Raw genomic sequence first — 13904 nt, 5'->3', positions numbered from 1 at the left:
TGGGATGAGAGGAACAGGAGACCACAGTTACCATTTAGGGGTAGCAGGTGACACAGGCTGCAGTGAACCCCCAAATCCAGACAACCAGAGAAAGAAACATGAGGACGGGGGGAAACCGGGGAGATCTGCTAATTGGTTTCCTTATTTTTCTTGTTGAGATGAAAAGAAGGAGACATGCTAGCAGACAAGATGAGAGATGAGACCTTAAAGAAGCAGCTGCTCTGGGAGCTGTGTAAAGAAAGTATATTAATTATAAGAACCTCAAAGACCAACTGAGGGAAGTGTTAATGCAGCACAGTCAGGCAGAGCAGTTAGCTAATGGGTCACAAGCTGTGTCTAGAAGCAGTGGGGTACATCACATACCTGAGACCCAGACACACACACTGTGCCTAGAAGTAGAACACAGACAAGAACAGAGAGCTGGTCCAGAGAGAGGAAGAAGCCAGGTAACACGTAGGCAGTGACTGGAAGGGAGAAATCAGACCCAGACTAGTTTAAAGAGAGTCCATAGCAGCGTGGTGGGTAAACTGGCAAATACAGACTTTCCCCCTCCCCCTCTTGTGAATGTGTTTAGCCCTTCAGATAACCTAGACTTCTCTTCATATGTTAGTGTAATTTACATTTCACAGATAGACAAGGTGTTAGCAAGGGGAACACTTCACTGAGAAATCTCTCTTCTCTGTGCCCATTCAGTTACGGAGCTTGTTCTCCATAGATGAGCATTTTATTTCACATTTTAAATGTTAACATCACTCATCACTTATCCAGGTGTCGAGATTGGAACTTTGGGATGCTGAGTAATTTTGAAAATCCAGTCCCGATGTTCTCCGTATAACTCATAGGGAGAGGCAGCATGAGCTACAAGACTGACCACAAGGATGGGAGTCAGGCTTTCTTGAGTTCTAAGCCTAGCTCTGACCCTAGCTTGTCATGTGTCCTTGAAACAAATAACCTCACCACACATCAGTCAGGTGGGAATCATAATGCTTATGTTATGATCCCAGAAGGGTGCTGCGAGAGGTAATTAGGTAACATCTGTATGATATTTTGTACATGTAAACCACTAGGTAGTGGACTCAATGAATCACCACCACATTAGGATCATGCTGTAATTACCTCCAATCAACGCATACCTTCTACTGATTTCAATGGGAGTTCTATCTCACATAAAGGGCTGCATGTGGCTTATATTTCGGCATGATTGACAATTAAAAAGCCCCAAACTGAATAGCTATGATGTTACAGATCAGGATTAAGATTCATGGAGAAAGCATCATGGTGAAATTTGCGAAGTGCTGTACCTTCTTATTCTGTGAATGATTCTGGCCAGCGCTGTCTTCAGAAGCACTACATTTTCCCATAAATTAAAGAAAAGTTTTAAAAATGTACAAACAGATGAATTGTGAATGTTAACTGATGACAAATTAAAAGTTACTGAGAAATTGGGGGATGTTACTAACTAGCTTAAATGGCAAAAGTTTCCACATATGAAATGATGCCAACATGAGTGGGTGACAACGGAGGTCCAAACGCCTGCAGAAAATTGTAATGATAATATTACTTACCAAACATTTTAAATCATATTCCCCATTTAACCATAAACCTTCATTAATTCATTTCCACTGCAAATAAACTGACAGAAAGAAATGGATGATTTTCAGCAGTTGTTGCACATTAGTGCGTATTATTCATGGACAGGTTTTCTTTACAAGATATCTCTTGCTAGAGAGGTAGTTATATGTCCCCCATTTCTATAGTATACTCACATACAATAAATCTATTTAAGTATTGTTGTCCCTATTTTACAGATGGGGCACTGAGCCACAGAGTGATTAAAGACCACATTGAACTCCTTAATCTCAGTGGTGAAGTTCTGTTGACTTCAGTGAGAAAACTTGGGTGAGTAACTGCTCACTGTTGGTCATAGGCAGTGCACAAGCTGACCCTAAGTGACTGTGCCCAAAGTCACACAAGAAGTCACGAGGGGCTTAATCACAAGACCATCCTTTCTCTTGTCAGAGAAAAACTTAAGTTGGTAAGGACTGTGTTTCTTCCTTTATATTTGTTTAGTAAGAAAGCATGATTAATAATCAAAGGGGCTTAGACCTTTGTGTTATTTGCAAAATTGAGTCCAGGATCATCCACTGGTGAAATGAACAAAAAGGATGCACCATGTGCAATGATTGTCCCCATCACTGCTTTACCACTCCCTCTGCTCTGATTTCCATGTGAAATTCCAGGAAGGAGGTAACATTGCCTCCCTGGGTCTCCTCCAAGCAGCTACTGCCAAAGAAAGGCAGCCCAGCTCCTGCAGGAGTAGGGGTGAATAGAACAGCAGTCATGCCTTTAGTCATCCATGGCTCTTAGCCCTTCCTAGTGACTCTCCAAGATCTATAGAATTGGGAGGGGCCAAGATCTACAAAATCCCCGGCTCTCCAAATACCTCCCACTAGAGTAAATAGTTCAAAGACAACTCTACATGGGATTTTACTGTAGGAAGGGGGAGATCTGATCCTGAGAAATTAAAATATGGAGTAAATCCTTGATTGATAAGTCTTTGATCGTCTCTTCAGAGAATATGGATATAGGCTCAGATCTAGAACTGAGTGTACAGGCTCAGGGGTCCACATGTGAGGACTGTGTCATAGTTTGTAGATAAATGGACTCTTCAAATGCAGTCAGCTTGAAGTCTAGTTAGTTTTAAAAAAAACAGTTTAAAGTGGCATCTGATATTAGACCTGCCTTTGAATTTCTCTGCCATTTTCTGTGGTTTTATAATCACATATTTCTGGTTTTCACATTGAAATGATTGGGAGTTATATGGTTAAAATCCCCTTGTCAGTTTTGACAATCTCAACCAATCTCAAACTGAAACTGTAGAAAATTCTGTTTGTCTGTCATGGTATTAATATTAGGTGTTATTTTAACTAGAGTAAGCACACTGAGTAAGACCCTCAGTTGGTGCAAATTCATGGAGCTATGGCGATTTTCACCAACTGAGTATCAAGCTCAATATTTGTATCCAAAGTGTGATTTGTTAAGGTGACAGTTCCATTTTTAATATATGTTCATTAAAAGAATATGATTGCACCTATTTATTGCAAAAGAAATACCATTACTAGAGAAGGTGGTTTGCTGCTGATTTCTACCTTGTACTTCAAAAACATGTATGAAGTGTCCATGATGTTGAAAGAGATACTTGGCAAAGCTATGAACTATATTGTAATCTTTATTATCAGCTATATAGAAACATAAAAGCAAAGTCTAATGGAAGAAAATACAAAAACAAAAAACAAACTCTGGCTATCGTGTGAATGGAAAAGTGTTTTCAGATTCCCTGAACACATTCCACTTTGATTGGATGACATGACATTAAAACTGATGGCACACTTGGAGCGAGGCTGCTTGTTTATAGTGAATTGAAATTCAGAACCATATTGTGTGAGCTGTGATAGCTGCTGAGAATTTGCAGGGCTGGTTTTTAAAAAATTTTCCAGACCCATTTCTCCATCCATTTATTTTCTTCTTCTAAAAAACAATAGTATCAACCTCTGCTAGCCACACAAAAGTGCATCAGGGCCAGCAAATTTGTCAGTACAAGCAAATTCAGTGGCATAAAGTTGTGTTTAAAAACTACATGCCATTTTATTGTCCATTCACTGAAGATAGCCTTCCAAAAGACAGACCCTCTGATCAGGCTGGTGGGCTGTCAGTTGGGCTGGACCATACTAACAACTTGGGACTGCATCTCTTGGTCACTAGAGGCTGAGCAGAGGATGTCTCTTTGAAGTGATACTGTTGGACTTAAGTATGGGGCAAAGAAGGATTTTTGCCTGAGTCACTAACTGCAGCTGATTATGAGAGAAACTACTGACCTACCTGACTCAACTGTTTTGCATGTCATTTCTTAAAGTATATTCCATTTTTTATTCACTGGGAATTTTTCTTGTGTTACTTGAATGAGAGAGTCTGGAAAAAATAATTAAGTGATTCAGGCTGTATCCTGAACGGCTAAAGATTGCTAAGCACAAGTAGAAATCTGACAACTTTCCATTGCTTGTCTAGTCTGAGAAGATGAAATGTTATTAGCTAATTTTAAACAAATTTGAATACAAGATTTTTATAACTGAAGATGGTTTTGTAGCTTTTGTTTTTGGGTGGTTTTTTTTTTTTTATTTTTTGCACATTGTAACTTTCCATCTCTAACAGCTACAATACTTGCTGTCCTGGGAAATATGTATATTTATTCTAACGTGCAAAGAGCTATAAAATATCTCTGTATGCACAGTCATAGTTGAGCCTGTGTATCAATATCCATGCATGCAAGGCAATGCTATGCAGTTCATTATCAAGATCACATATACCTATCAGTGCAGAACTGTTCATTTTTCTGAGCTTTCATGCAGAAATAGAGTATATGAAGAAGCTCTATTATAAGTAGGCTCTTTGTATGTAGTTTCAGAAGAACCCAAGTTGGAGCCTATATAAAACAATTCACAACTAGGTCCAGGGCTGTAACCAGAGTTACAGTGGGGCAGCCGCCCAGGACGCAAAGCCAGGGTGAGGGGCAGAAAAATGGGGCAGATGAAAAAAAAGGTAGGCGATAGAGCCCTGAAGTGGGACTGGGATCCTGTGAGTCCCATTACCATACCATGTCAGTCTTCCTTCTGCACTGCTGCTGGTGGCAGCCTTCATAGCTGAGCATCTGGCCAGCAGCTGCCCTCAGAGCTGGGTGACTGGAGAGCACTGGCTGCTAACCAGGGTGTTCATGTTGTTTGCAATGCAGGAGGATTATATTTTTAATCCCACTCCTTTCCCGCCCTGCAATACCCACTCCTACATGCTTGATTTTTTATTTTGCTCCTGGTATTATGGCAGTGGGTCCTGTGGGTTTATAACTGGCGCTGTCAGAAGACAAATCTTTCTTTCTTTCTTTTGAGTGATACAGAAAGAGAGTTAGGTGTTTATAGATAAGTGAACATTGTATTATGATACATGAACATTTGAACATCCCGAAGGTAGAAGGCTAAAACTTATATCCCTTTTTACTTGAGGCAAGCCAAATCTCTCACATAATATGATGCGTGTGTCCTATGTAACTAAAGTGAAACACCACTATTTTTGGCATCATATAGAATCCTATGATAAGTATTAAAAAATCTCTACACTTCTTCCCAAAATCAAAATGCCTGACATCTCTAGTCATGACTTCTACTGCTATACTTTTGGTGATTTCAATCCGATTACTCACAGAAGTAAGTGGTACTCCATGTGACTACAGGATGCAGAACTAGGTCCCCATGTGTTTACCCAATCCCTGCTGAAATCAGTGAGAGTTTTCCTGCAGGCAGGCTCAGTATTTGGTAGGCAGGCTCAGAAGTTGGTCCAGGACTGGTACAAACATATCCATGGTCCCCCATTGGCCTGTTCAAATGGAACTCCAATCTATGTAATTTGTTCTCCCGAACCCAACTGACAATCCTTTTAGGATAAAACTGTACTATATGGGGCAGATACTCAAATGGTATAAATTGCAGTTGATCCTCTGAAGTCAACTAGAACTATAACAGTTTGCACCAGCTGAGGTTCTGCTGCTATGTATTTGTATAAAATAAAAGCAACAACTTTGATGGAAGAAAACCCAGAGTGAGCTCCTTGCATTTCTTGTAACAAAAATCCCTTCACTCCTATCAAAGTAAGCAGGCTTAAAAATGGCTGTAAAAAAAAAAAGATTATAATCCCTCCATGTTCTAACATTTTTTACTTGCCTATGAGAGAAAACATGTTATTACTATGTTTGGGAAACAGGTTTTAACAATAGTAGATACATGGGTCTTGAACATGTTATAACATGATTTTGTATTTCTGTCCCTACAGGGGAAAAAATCATTATAACATGGTTATAATCAGTGAAGCACTACAGAAGGGCAGAAATCTGTCTCCTTTCCGTGTGGGGTTCTCTACTCCAATCTGGGAACTTTTGCCACCACATGTTCTGTGGCCCTTCAACACTAGTCCTACTGGCCCCCTAAAAAAGTCACACTGTGAGGTACACAAACATTTTTTAATACAGTAGTTCAACATAAAGTGCTGACTGCAATCTCATAATAGAAGTTGTAGTGTTCCCCGTCTACTTAACTAAATGGTAATTTACGAGCCTCTTACTTTCATGCCACAGGCTCAGAGCACGGTGCATGATCACCATTGTATTTCTGATTTATTTTTCATGCCTAGGGGTATATATATAAAATCTCCCTCTATTTACACACAGGCTTCCTAGTTTTAGTCATGGATTATATAGTGCAACTATCAGATTGGCAATTAATATAAACATATATCACGAGTGTGATGTTTAATTCTCTGAGCACACCTCCTCCATCATCAGACATGGCTTTTGGAGTGCTTCCATACAGCCATGTGGATTTCAACACTCCTGACAGAGCGCTGGAGACCTTGGGGCTTGGATCTGCACAAGGCTTAGCTTTAGCCAATGCTACAGTTTTTCACTCTCACAAATACCAACATTTTAAGTTTTCACACAGAGGCCTTAAGTTTTCAAGTCCTTACACAGTTCACAGCAAGGTTGTCAGGGGGCTGGTTGAGTGCTCTGGGCTGACAGTGATGCTCCAGGATATAATGCCTAACAGTGAGAGTCCAAAGTCTGCTCTGCCTAGAAGCTACAGTTCAGGGGAAGAGTTGCCTAGTGGTGCACCTAGTGGCCGCATCTCCTAATAGCTACACTTTGGGGTTGCAGCAGCTGCTAGTGACAGTGGGGAGGGTAGCAGAACCTGGGCCCACCTTACTCCACTGGGTTCTGACCCAGGGTCCTTCAAAACAATGAACCCTGACACAAGGTTCAGGTCCCAATACCCCCAAAAGCATTCCCGGGGTCGTTTCTCACTCTCGTTCCAGTCCCTCTGGCGTTGTCTATGGGGTTGGACATGGGGTCCCGCTTGTGTTCCCTCTGGTTTGTCTCCGGAGGCTCCTCTGCTGGCAACAGCAAGGTGTCCCCTTCGGTTCCCACAGTGGCTTCCTGCTGTGCAGCTAGGAGGTTCGACCTCTGCAGCTGGGAGTCCCAGCAGCTTCCCAGCAGAAGGCTGCTGCATACAACTGCTCTCCTCCTCAGTTGGCCCAGACTGAGCTGAGCTGCTCCCTTTTGAATGTTCTCTCCACTGGGAGCATGCCCAATAGGGACCGGGGGCGTGGCCTCATGGGCCCAGAGCAGTTCATTTACCCTTGCCTCTCTAGTGCAGGATTGGTACACCCAGTCACAAGGATGCACAAGACTGTTGTACTACAGAACAGCTGTGGTTGGAGGCTACACATGAGTGTTAGTAAGTTTAAGGAGTGGGGGGCCTTATCCAAAGCCCACTGAAATTAATAAAAAGCCTGCTACTTACTTCACTTCATTTCACAGTCCTCTACACTGAGCAATAATAAATCTCAGGTGCTCTACAGACTGCGTCCATACTCAGAAGGGCAAAGGGTAAAAAAAAAAGTAGGGGGATAGGATGTTTCTAAGGAAAAATGGGCTTAAGCATGGTCCTCATCCTACTAATGGAGAACTTAGCTATGAGGACCTGTTCGCCTTTCAAGTCTTTCTCCTGCTCTGAAACAAGAATAATTTGACAGCTGCTCTTCATTAATAAATATACTGAATAGCACTGGGTTAAGGAACAGATTCCACATCAACATTACTTTTTGAGATCCATCAGTTATCTATTTTTAATCTATTTAATATGTCCTACATTGATTTTGTATAGTTCTAAATTTTTAAATCAGAACGCCGTGTGCTAAATCAAAGACCTTAAAGAAATCTTAAGTATAGTAGGTCAACAGTTATCTTTATCAACCAAGCTTGTAATCTCATCAAAAATAGCATCAATTTTCTTTGTCAAGACCTAATTTACATAAAACCATCTTGAGTGCCATTAATTTTGCTTCCATCCTTTATTTCTTTAATGACTGCTGCAGCTTTTCCATGATTTTGCCAGTGTCATGCTAACCAGCCTAAAGTTACCCATGTCATCCTGTTTACTCTTGTTAACTATTGCTCCAGTGTTGACATTTCACCTGTGCTTATGCATGCAATACTCCATACCTTCACTGTGCTGAATCAGGTACTGGTCAAAATTTATGCACATTTTATAAATATAGCAGAGCTAGTCAATTTTGAAAATGTAGCCCTTTAGGTTTCATTGTACCTACTGGCTTTTCTCTCTTTATGTTGCCACTGGCACTGGGCAGCACATTTTGATGTATATGTACATTAGTTAATATTGTACAGTGTTTTGGAGATGGAAAAAATTATGTAAGTCCTAAATATTTTACAGCTGTAAATAATGTTGATGGTTCAGTACAGTCATTTAGAAATGTAGGTCATCTGTGGCAATGAAAAAACTCATTGACCAAGCATATAATCCTAGTTCAGGTCTGATAGCCCTGGTATGATAAGGTTGGTCTTGGTTTATAGAAAACCTAGAGATAAATTGTAGTTAGCTTTTAGTCAATATAGATGCTTTATGAAACACATCAATTTCAATTTGGTAGCATGATGAGAGAAAAAGTTGATATGCAATGGCACCCTAAGCAAATGAATCTAATGTTGCTACATAGCAACAACCCTAGAATTGTACATGTAATGAACTACTGAAATTGTCTATTTACTATTTACAAGGCTATTCTCACTGAATCTAGCCACCCTGATTCATAGATTCATAGATACTAAGGTCAGAAGGGACCATAATGATCATCTAGTCTGACCTCCTGCACAACGCAGGCCACAGAATCTCACCCACCCACTCCTGCGAAAAACCTCATCTATGGCTGAGCTATTGAAGTCCTCAAATTGTGGTTTAAAGACTTCAAGGAGCAGAGAATCCTCCAGCAAGTTACTCCACTGGGTCCCGTGCCCCATGCTACAGAGGAAGGCGAAAAATCTCCAGGGCCTCTTCCAATCTGCCCTGGAGGAAAATTCCTTCCCGACCCCAAATATGGCGATCAGCTAAACCCTGAGCATATGGGCAAGATTCACCAGCCAGATACTACAGAAAATTCTTTCCTGGGTAACTCAGATCCCACCCTATCTAACATCCTCATATTTGCATCATTCCCATTCAGTCCAGTTGGGCTGCTAAAATGATCTTCCTCACCTGTTGATCTTTCTCCCTCCACCCTTTTGCATCGCTTCACTGACTCTATTTAGCCCATTTCTTCCAATTTAAACTTCTTGTCCTTGCCTGAAAGGCACTCCACCATGCTGCTCTCTCTGTCTTGCAGCTCTGAGCCTGTTGCATCCTGCACTGACCTACCCCTCTGCCACAGATGCCAGTTTTGAGGCTGCATTGTCTCCTCCCTGTCTGGTCTTCAAGCACATGGAATGCCCTTCCTGTCTCAGTTTGCCAAGCCACCTCCCTTGTCTCACTCTAAGTCATTCCTGAAAACTCACTTCTTCTGCAGTTCTCTCGATGAAATAAGTTAATAATAATTTTTAAAATATAAAGTCTTCGGTAAGATAGATAGTGCATTTTGTCACTTGTGTGACTGTTTTCAGACTGTAAACTCATTGGGAATTATAAACTCTGTACTTTCTTCCATGACTTTAATCAGACAAAAGTTCATGGCTCAATACAGGGGTAACTGGGTGAAATATATTGGCCTGTGATGTACAGGAGGTCATATTAGATGATATAATGGTCCCTTCTGGTCTTAAACTCCGTGAATCTGTGTATTGTACAAAGTCCCAAAGATTTGCAAAATCTTTCCTCTGCATCATTCAAACCACTCCCAAGCATCCCTTTCTGCAGCATCGCCCACAAAAGAGAAAGTACTTCAGAAACTAACTAACAAAATGTGTCAGTCATTGTCCCTTTTGTATCCCTGTATCTGGTTTGTGTCTTTCCTGGGAAAAGGACCTTCATGGTTGTATAACAACTAGCAACTTATAGGCACTGTTACAATATATATATGTAACCCTTCTGCCCATCAGAGTTGGCAGCAACAAGGGCCGGGTTCAATATCTAGGGGATCCATTTCAATAACACAATGCAAACCGGCTCGAGCCCCCACCCAGTGACCTGGGACAAATATATACCACCCCTGCTGGGCGCCTCCAAGAGGCAATACTTCCCCTCTCACAAGCACATAGTCTGAGTGTAGCAAAAGCCTTTTAATAACAGAGAGAAACAATGTGGCATTATCTTGGGGAAACACCACCAACAGGATTCATAACACAACCCATGAGCAAAAAAAACCCACCCCAGGCAAATTGGGGCATGCCCTTTTCCCTTTGGTTCTTGAGTCCAGCAACCCCAAATCACCCAAAGTCCCAAAAGTCCAATGCCCCAAAAATCTCTGTCCCTGGTCAGGGCAGCCCCAGAGTTCGAAAGTTTATCTGCGGAGCTTTACCTCCCAACCTGGGTGGAAATGGGACGGGGGTAAGAGGCACCCTACATGATCTGAAGCTGACCGCCCCATAGCTCCATAGCGGCACTCCGCTCTGCCAGCCGCCCCACAAACTCCTTCGCTCAGCTGCGCTCCGCTCCGCCAGCCGCCCCACGAACTCCTTCGCTCAGCTGCGCTCCGCTCCACCAGCCGCCCCACGAACTCCTTCGCTTAGCTGCGCTCTGCTCCGCCAGCCGCCCCACGAACTCCTTCGCTCAGCTCCATGGCCCACAAGCAGCTCCTGCCATCCACACACTGCTCCACATCGAACTGCTTCACCAGCCGTCCCGCAAACTGCTCCACAGTATATCTTCAGGCTCCCCCACTACTTAACACAACACTCAGTGATTTCAGCTCTTAGGTGAATTCAGCTTGTAGTAGGGGAGCCCCAGTGCTGGTGCACTGTCAGCCCAAAGTGAGCTCAGCAGCCTATAACTAGACTTCTAATAATCAAAATCAGCTCTGATATTCCACAGTGGAGAGAGGAGGAAGTGCAATTAGCATGTAAGGCCCTCACCCAGGGGCCCATGCCACCAAGTATTAATACTTGTCCCCAGCCTCTCTCCATTCACAGAGTTTTGGAACCCATGACCCTTGCCTAGCGAGTGCTACTTAGTTGATGGTGAATCCCTCCATCATAACAAAAGGCCACGTACAGTTCCAAGCACAGTTCCCATAATCAGGGTAATAACAATTTATTCTTCCTGCCCCAATAAAAGAGACACTGGGGATCCCACAGCAGCCAAAGTGACCATTTGGGCAGCTATGGTCTCATTCTAGGCGTGGTGGGTGTGCCTATGCAAATGAGATCGGCCCCTGAAGTTCTTTTCCACAACTTGCCACACCTCACCACCAGGTGTCAGGGTGGAGCTCATCCTGACACTGCTTACATCTAATACATATAATTAAGGCCCTATTTGAATTGTGGGATGATTGTCAAATAATTGCAGCTGAGTTGCGGCCAAGACATGGAAAATCATGGAAAAGTAATAATGGACCTTTAGTAAATTGCTGTAATTTGGACAAGCCAGAAAAGACCTATTTGTTTAAGAAAAATTTGCTGGAACAATATAAACACTCAAGTATTATGTTATGCATGCAAATTTTTCTGATAACCAGACAGTTTGCTGCAACTATATTACAGTAGTTAATGCACAGGGCTGACAGTGGGTGCCCCACCATACACGGGGCTGACAGCCCCAGCCACCCAGGGCTGACAGTCCCAGCCCCAGCTGCTATCAGCATGGATAAATGGGATTCTACTGTACTAATGGGAGAAAAAGGGTTTGTTGCAAATCTAAAAATGTATGCAAAATTTTGGATTGTGCAAAGTAAGCTAACTGCAACCAAAATTGCGGTGGAAGCCTAATATTGTGGGAACCGCAATTTCTGCAATATCGCAAATTAAGTAGGGACTTACATATAATAATAATGTGGGCAGGGTCTGTTCTTTTGTGACTTGTATGCATCAGATTCAAAACTACCCATATATAAAATCTTCTCATATGGGTGGGAAAGTAGGGATTGTCATTTTTTCAAATAATACTTATCTGTCGTTGTGACACATTTTTTTATTTTTAAAACTACCTACCTTATGAACCTCGTCATAGTCCTGGCAGTGACTGCAGTAATTTGATTCAAGTCTCATTAGCAACAATGTTCTGCCATTAAACCTCACTTGCCTTTTTCTCTCCCCAGCTTCTTCAAAAGGAATGAGCTGTGGGATATTTTCAAAATGTCAATGCAGTGGGTTGCTGATTTCGAGAACGTCAGTAAAATCTATCTTTCTGAGATATGTATAGGGTCCCCATTACTGTAGTATCTGAGTGCCTAACAGTCTTTACTGTATTTATTCAGAAGGTAGAGAAATGCTGTTATCCACATTTTACAAATAGAAAACTGAGGCCCAGAGAGCAGAACACCCCAGATTTTTTAAGAAAGAAAAGGAGTACTAGTGGCACCTTAGAGACTAACAAATTTATTTGAGCATAAGCTTTCGTGAGCTACATTTCACTTCATCGGATGCATTCAGTGGACTTTTTAAGGTGTTGCTCTGCTCAGCATTGCAATGTCTCACTGACTTAGGATTCTAAGAGCTTGTCTACACCAACCTTTGCAGCAAGCTAGGGTGTGAATGTACCCTGCACTAACCTGCTGCATGCACACTAACTGTCCGGGTGGACCCTGCTGACATGCACTAATAGTACATCAGTGCTCTCTGATGTACCCTGCTTTGAAATGTGAGTAGATTAAAGTGCACTAACTAGCTTGCAGTGGGCATCAGCTAGATCAGTGGTGGGCAACCAGCAGCCTGCATGCAGCCTATCAGGGTAATTCACGGGTGGGCTGTGAGACAGTTTGTTTACATTGACTGTCCACAGGCACAGCCGCCTGCAGCTCGCAGTGGCCGTGGTTCGTCATTCCCAGCCAATGGGAGCTGCGGGAAGTGGTGCAGGCCACAGGGACATGCTGGATGCTGCTTCCCGCAGCTCCCATTGGTTGGGAACAGTGAACTGTGACCACTGAGAGCTGTGGGCGGCCATGCCTGCAGATGGTCAGTGTAAACAACCTGTCTCGCGGCCCACCAGTGGATTACCCTGACAGGCCTTAGGTTGCCCACCACTGAGCTAGATCTACATGGACAGGGCATGGCAGGCTAGTGGGGATAGATTCACACCCCAGCTTGCCACAAACTAAATGTTGGTGCAACCAAGCCCAAGTCTCATTTTCAAAAGTGACTTAGGCACTTAAGAGCCTGACTCTCATTGAAAATATTTGGCTAAATTCAAAGACAGAACAAAACCAGTCCCCGAATGCTGAATCAAATGGAATTTGATATATGAGGTAAAAGTAGAGGAGAGAGATTCAGCTACCAAAGCTGGGGAGCTTTTTTTTTTTTAAATGGTGAGGGGCAAAAACACAACTGGCCATTTCAACTGCAGTAGCTGCTCCTCTTCGTTGCTCTTTGGGCTAGCAGCTGTAACTCCTTTTTGGTGTCCTAAGAATTAACACTGTGTTTCTTTGCATTTTCTGAACTCTTTTAAAGGATAAGATGGCATTCATACACTTATGGCTCCTTTTCATATGTGCCATAATGATGTTGTCTTTACTATATGCTATGTGCACGTTCCCCATTTTTGTAGATGATATTGCTCTTCCGCTGGGTGGGGTTTAACCTTAATCTTCAAAGGCAAGTCCAGGTGAACAGGGAATTATTGCCATGTGGTTGCCAATCAGTGCTAATGGCCAGAGAGTGTAAGTACCAAGGCAGAGTACAATTTAATACTGTGGCCAATTCATTCAGATTTCCCCTATGGACTTGGCTACAGTATAAAATATTCTCTTGTGGTCGCCTCTCTGAAAGGATTTTGTCAAAATTATGTCATAATGGAGTCTCTTTTCTGGTCCATAGCTGTACCAAAGCATTAAGTGTTATTTGGAAAAGCCTAGATAAATTTCAA

Source organism: Lepidochelys olivacea (genome assembly GCF_965140295.1).
Source record: "Lepidochelys olivacea isolate rLepOli2 genome assembly, chromosome: 2".
NCBI classification, from domain to species: Eukaryota; Metazoa; Chordata; order Testudines; family Cheloniidae; genus Lepidochelys; species Lepidochelys olivacea.
Note: the sequence above shows the minus strand (reverse complement) of the source record.